The sequence below is a fragment of the Pongo pygmaeus genome, chromosome 9 (assembly GCF_028885625.2).
Source record: "Pongo pygmaeus isolate AG05252 chromosome 9, NHGRI_mPonPyg2-v2.0_pri, whole genome shotgun sequence".
NCBI classification, from domain to species: Eukaryota; Metazoa; Chordata; class Mammalia; order Primates; family Hominidae; genus Pongo; species Pongo pygmaeus.
Genome location: NC_072382.2, coordinates 65,792,396 through 65,799,045, shown reverse-complemented (window position 1 = coordinate 65,799,045; position 6,650 = coordinate 65,792,396). Strand labels below are relative to the sequence as shown.

At 47.4% G+C, this 6,650-nt stretch overlaps 1 non-coding gene across 1 annotated transcript; it reads right to left on the bottom strand.

Annotated features, from left to right (window-relative positions):
- Positions 1–5,809: 5,809 nt before the first annotated feature.
- On the bottom strand, positions 5,810–5,935 carry LOC129009167 (U6atac minor spliceosomal RNA). Its single transcript, XR_008492701.1, has one exon. It is a non-coding gene; the product is annotated as a U6atac minor spliceosomal RNA (small nuclear RNA).
- Positions 5,936–6,650: the final 715 nt, after the last annotated feature.

The following is a 6,650-nucleotide window of genomic DNA, read 5'->3' as shown; positions in this document are numbered from 1 at the left end:
TGACCTCAGGGACCTCCGTCCCCCCACCATGGAGAGTCCTGCTGCCACTCTTCTTGGCTTTAGAGGACACACTTGAGGAAGCAGAGTCTTTTCTGATGAGCTCCTTGTTCCTGCTCACCAGATGTAGTGATTCCTGAGCTCCTTCAGGGATGAAGTGTCTCAGCAGTTCCTTCCTGAATCGTGCCTCTCCTCTCCTCTGGCCTTCTCTCTCAGCTCTCTCTTCCTTTGTCATATTTTTATTTCCTCACTTTCCCTCCCACAGTGGAATGAAGCACCATATTGAGTAGAGGCTGACGGCATTGGCCAGAGCTGTATAATGCTGATGGCGGAACAGGAAGTAAGTGAGGAAGGGGCAGAGGTGCTTCTAAGTGCTCTGTGCACTTACCCAGAAGGTCCTTTTTGGAGCCACAGGGCTGTGGTCCTGAGCATGAAAGAGGAGGGCTGGGGTGAGGATCAACACTCCAGAGGGCCAGGAAAGGGGGAGCCACTGTCTCCATGGGACATTTCTGGAAGACAGTTTTCGAGGTGGTATAATGGCACGACAGTTATTAAGATAATGATGAAAAAAGATTAGAGGAAGCAGCATTGAAAGCAGCAGCATAAACTTGTGGAGATGGGGGTCAGTGTGGCCTCGATGGTCCTCCTCCCTCCACCACCCTTCTCCCACCCCCAGGTGTGTCATCCTGAAGTTAAAACTGGTCCTGTACGGATGAGGCAACATAAATGGGAGGCAAGGCAGCAGCTGTTGAAAATTCAATGGCGGAGGCCTCTTTGGGGAGTATGTGGCCTAGGAGTGGCTGGCACAGAAGTGCTGGAAGTAAAACCACCCCTGCCGCTTTCTTTTCTCTCTACCTCTTATGAGTTTTATGGAGTTAGTACTCCTCCCCTGGACAAAAACTCCAAAGGCCTTCCGACTTCCTCAGTAAGATTCAAAGTTCTTCTCATGGACTTAAGACCCTCTATGACTTGGCCTCCCACCCCTTCTCCTGGACTCTCTTTTGTGTACTCTATTCTGGCCACACTGGCCTCCTTGTTCCTGGAAGATGCCAGCGTGCCGTGCCACGTGGCTTCACATCTGCTGGGCCCTCTGTTGGTATGCTCTTCTCGCACAGTGCTGCCTGGCTCACTCCCTCACTCCTTTTAGGCCTCCGTTCGGAGGCTCTCTTAACAAAGAGGCTTTCTCTACACACCCCGCATCAATTAGACACTTTCTTCAATCACACCCCCCACTCCCCTTACCGTGATTCATTTTTCTTCGTAGCTCTTTATCATTACCACATAACATATTCTGTGTCTCTGCCTGAATGTCACTGTTTTGTTTGCTGCTGCATTCCCGATGCCTAGAAGAATGTCTGGTACATGCAGGCTTTTAATAAATATTTGTTGAATGGGTGAATGAATGACTACATCTGACGAGAAGAGAGGCTTTGGTGACTCTTTAGCATTGATATGTAATCTGTTGAGTGCATGTTTGCCGCATTTATCAACATTCTTTTAAAACTAGATTCATTTTCTGATAGTATTATCTCATCAGTGCAGGGGACCGCCTGAGCATTAGGCCACAAGCCAGGCTATTCCTGGAAGGACTGCAGGACAGGCTCGCAGGATGATGCACAGGCTGGTACCCTGGGGCCCTTCATGTTTGAGAAGAGAGCCATGGCACTTCCGGGACATTCACAGTGACCTCACTCTTACTTGATTTTCCCTGGAAGACACCTCAGGCTACTTCCTTCTCTGTGGATGAAGTAGAGGAAAGGAGTGTATTATTAGTCAGGGCTCTCTAGAGAAACAACCAGTAAGATATCTACCCATCCACCCTATTGGATATATATCCTACTGAGTATATAGATACACACATACATACGGGAGGAAGAGAGGGGGAGGGGAGAAGCGAGGGAGAGGGAGGGAGGGAGAGAGAAAGAGAATTTGTTTTAGGGAACCGGCTCACATGATTGTGGGGTTGGCTACTCTGAAATTTGTAGGGAAAGCTGGGAGGCTGGAAACTCAGGAAATTCCTATATTGCAGTCTTGAGGTTGAATTCCTTCTGTTTCAAGAACTCTTAGTCTTTGCTCTTAAGGCCTTAAACTGATGAGCTAAGGCCCACGACAGTATGGAGTGTAATCTGCTTTACTCAAAGTCTACTGATTTAAATGTTAATTACATGCCAAAAACACCTTCACAGCAACGTCTAGACTGGTGTTTGATTGAACAACTGGCCACCATAGCCTAGTGCATAGAATTAACTATCCCAGGGACTCACCCTGGCAGGAATATACATGCTGGTGAACAGTCCAGTAGCTGCAGTCTCTTAGAATTAGGAGGAGCTGCCAAGGTGCCTTATCTCATTCATGCCTCTGGTGGAGTCCACCTGCGGCAAGTCACACCAGTGAGTGGTGGGGCCCCATCAGGAAGGACTGGGAGGGGGTGCCCAAGCCCCTTATTCTGCCTTGTTCTGGCCCTGCCCTGGCCTGACCCTTACCCCAAACCCATATCCCCGGGGCCCTGAGTCATACCTAGTTTTTCCCTTTTGTCACTTCATTTATTCTGAGCTCCAGTACTAAAAAGAGAGAAATCAGTCCCTATTCACATGGAGCATACATTCTAGTTGGAAGTCAGTCAATACTATGAGCAAATAAACAAAAATATTTCAGCCCATGGTAAATACTATGAAGAAAATAAGACAGGACAATGGGATTGGTAATGATGAGGTCTCACTTTCTGAGGAGGTGCAATTTGAACTGAGAATGAGGGATGCATGGGAATCAGTCATGCACAGATCTGGGGAGCAGAGGGGTCAGCAAGTTGCAAAGGCCCTGAGCATGTGGCTTCTTGGGGACCAGAAAGAAGGCCGTTTGCTAGGTGCACAGTGAAAGAGGGAGAGTCGCACAAGGTGAGGTCAGAGAGAGAGAGAGGGGCCAGATCATGGGGGTCTTGCAGGTCATGGTTGGGATCCTGGGACTTGATTCTAATTTCAAGGAGGCCGTTGGAAAGTCTGTAGTGGTAGAATGCTATAATCTCACATTTTATAAAAGGTCACTCTGGCTGCCGTGTAGAGAGTTGACCACACAGGGCAAGAGGGGAAGCAGGATGCCTTGTTGGAGATGTCACCCAAGCCAGAGATGATGGTGGCTTGGAGCAGTGTGACAACAGTGCAGATGAAGAAAAGGTAAATTTGGTGCATTTTTGGAGGTTAAAATGACAGGCCTTTTTGATGAATTGGATGTGGCAGATGAAGGAAAGAGGAATGAAGGAAGATTCCTGGGTTTCTGTCTAAGCAATTTGTTGAATGGTGCTTTCATTAACTGAGATGGGAGAAGCAACAGCTGGTGGAGGGTGAAGGTGGGCAATCGGGTTTGTAATGCCCCTTAGGTATGCAGGGATGTGGTCAGGCCTGGTCACCTACTGGTGCCAGCTTCAAAGAGGCAGACCTGAGCTGAAACCTGGACAGGGCGACTTTTTCCCAGTGGCACCTGGAATTCACCTGCTTTCCTTTATCAGCAAGCCCACCATTGGATGGTAACCCCATAAGCTATACCTGCGGGAAGATCTGCCTGAGCTTCTCAGCTCTCCTTGTATCTTCAGCCCCTGGCTCCTCTCTCTCTGAGGCAGCTCCTGCCTTCTGTTGAATTCAGCTCAGTTCCACAAGTTCTTATGGACACCAACTCAGTTTCAGATCCATGCTGGATGTTGGTGGCACAAGGACCTGCAAGGCATGGCTAGGCCAGCTTCCACAGTTCCTGCCTGTTCTCTGGAGCAGGACTTTTAAAACCTGGGTTCATGGATGGACTGTGTATTAGTCCATTCTCAAGCCACTATAAGGACACACCTGAGACTGGGTCATTTATAAAGGAAAGAGGTTTACTTGACTCATAGTTCTGCAGGGCTGGGGAGGCCTCAGGAAACTTACAGTTATGGCAGAAAGGGAAGCAAACACATCCTTCTTCACATGGCAGTAACAAAGAGAAGTGCCGAGCAAAAGGGAGAAAAGCTCCCTGTAAAACCATCAGATCTCATGAGAACTCATTCATTATCACAAGAACAGTATGGGGGAACTGCCCCCATGATTCAATTGTCTCCACCTGGTCCCTCTCATGACACATGGGGATTATAGAAACCATAATTCAAGATGAGATTTGATGAGGGGAACACAGCCAAACCATATCAGAGTGCAAGGGAAAGATCTGTAACTTTCCAGACATGTGGTATAAAATTTGTGTTTAGGTACATTATTATATTCATTTTTCTAGGAAGGGGACCTATGGCTTCTAATAGACACTAAAAAAAGGTAGGTGACCCCCAAAATGCCAAGACTGCTATTCTGTGGGTGAGGCGCCCAATGCGTAATCCCTCTCCCTCCAGTCTTGAGTCACCACCAGCATCCGGCCTTTCTCAACCTTGCAGCTGCTTCAGGATGTGACAGATGTGATAAAATGCAGGGCAGGTCGGGATAGGCCAAGAAGCAGGAAGGGGCTGGATCTTAGGGTGTGTGAGGGACAGGTACAGAATGCCCCTGGAGAGAGTGTGGGGGGCTTCAAATGCCATCTGAGGAGTCTGGATTTACCCCTGTGAATGATAGGGAGTTAGAAAGCATTTTAAGCATGGGTGATATGGACAACTTTGTGTATCAGATAGTCCTCTCTCATAGTTTGGTGGAGCATGGATAGGAGATGGGTAAGGCTGGAGAGGGGGAGTCAGGAGGAAAGAATAGGAGATGAGAGAGTGTGGATTTAGAGTGGAAGGAAGAGAAATGGAGGGAGTGGAAGCTAAATGACCACTGCCCGTTGCTACAGGGATAGGCTATTCTGGAAATGCTGAGCTTGGCAAAAGAGGCTTTGGGGGCTCAGGGAAGAAAAGAGGGGTAGCTTGTTGGCCAGAGAAGTGGGGAGACACCTGGGTTGAATGAGAGTCTACAGGAAGGCTCCCTGGAAGATGGACAGCCTGACTCTGCAGTGGGGCCAGGCTTCTCTTGGAAGACACTCTCCTGAAGTCCTCGTGGGCAAATGGTTTGGGATCAGGGAAGAGAGGACTGAAAGTCAGGGAGGCCAAAGGGTTCATGGCTGACCGTAGGCCCCTGCAGGAGGAGAACTGGGACAGGTCAGAGGCTGAGGGCATGCAGAGTCTCAAAGGCAGGCTAAACAAAAGCAGGGAAATCAGGGGAAGGATGGAGGCTGTGATCACTAAGGGGCATTCCACAGGAACAGTTGCTTCCTCAGGGTGACCATGCCCAGTGCCTCTGTATATGCTCTTCCCTGGGGCTAGAACACTCCATCCTCCTTCACACATATGTTTGGCGTCACACCCCATGCTCTCGTCCTTCTGTGACCTTGAGAGCAGAGCCAGTCACTTCCTCCTCCCTGCTCTCACAGCCCCTGGGCTCGCCTCCTCAAAGCACTTTGCAGGCTGGATTGCTGGTGACTGTGGGTGCTTGCTACCCCCACCCCCAACCAGGAGACTGGACTTCCTGGGGGACAGGCTTGTCTGTCATCCATGGGTCCCCTGAGTCTGGTACAGCTGATTGCAGCCCTGCTATGGGTGTTGAACTGTTAGGTCCTGAGTGGGACACTTCTGCCAGTGGGTTTACAAAGGAGCCAGTGTAGGACATAATTTAAAAAAAGTTTACCAATTTATTATAAAGGATATTACAAAGAATACAGATGAACAACAGCCAGATGGATGGAATAGATGCCTAAGGCAAGAGATGTGGGAAGAGGCGAGGGGCTCCATGCCCTCTCTGCATGCACCACCCTCCAGGAGCCTTCAGGTGTTCAGCTACCAGGAAGCTCCCTCAAACCAAACCTTTTGTGTTTTTAAAAAGGATGGTTAGTTGCCTTGAAGTAGGTGGCGATGCCTTAACTGTATGCATGCTGTCAGGCTGCAGGGCCTCTTCCATCATTGTCAAGGGGAGTGCTAACTTTCCCTCCTTTCTTAAAACATGCAACATGATATTTTAATATACCTATGTATGCATAATGTACATAGGCAGGAACTTGCTGGGCAACTATCAGTAGTTTCTTTCTATCAGTAGCCGAAGCAGTTACTATGGCCGAGGAAATTGACATATCCATTATCTCACATGGTTACCTTTCTTTCTTTTTTTGGTGAGAGTACCTAAAATCTACTCTCTTAGCAAATTTCCAGTATGCAATACAATACTAACTATAGTCCTCATGCTGTCCATTGAATCTCTAGTCTTATTCATCCTATACATCTTTCAACCCTTTGACCTACATCTGTCCAGTCCCTCCCATCAATCATCATTCTTCTGTTTTTATGTATTCAGTTTTTTTAAGATTCATGTGTAAGTGAAATCACGTGGTATTTTTCTTTCTTTCTGTGTCTGGTTTATTTTACTCAGCATAATGTCCTTCAGGTTCATCTATGTTGTTACACATGGCAGGATTGCTTTCTTTCAAGTCTGAATAATATTTCTTTGTGTGTGTTTACATTTATATATAAATATATGTAACACACATATATATGTTTATATATACACAAAGAAATATATATAGACACATATATTTATACATATACATCATGATTTCTTTATCCATTTATCTCTTGATGGACACTTCGGTTGTTTTCATATCTTGGCGGTTTTGAATAATGCTGCAATGAACATGGGAGTGCAGCTATCTTTACAAGGTGGTGA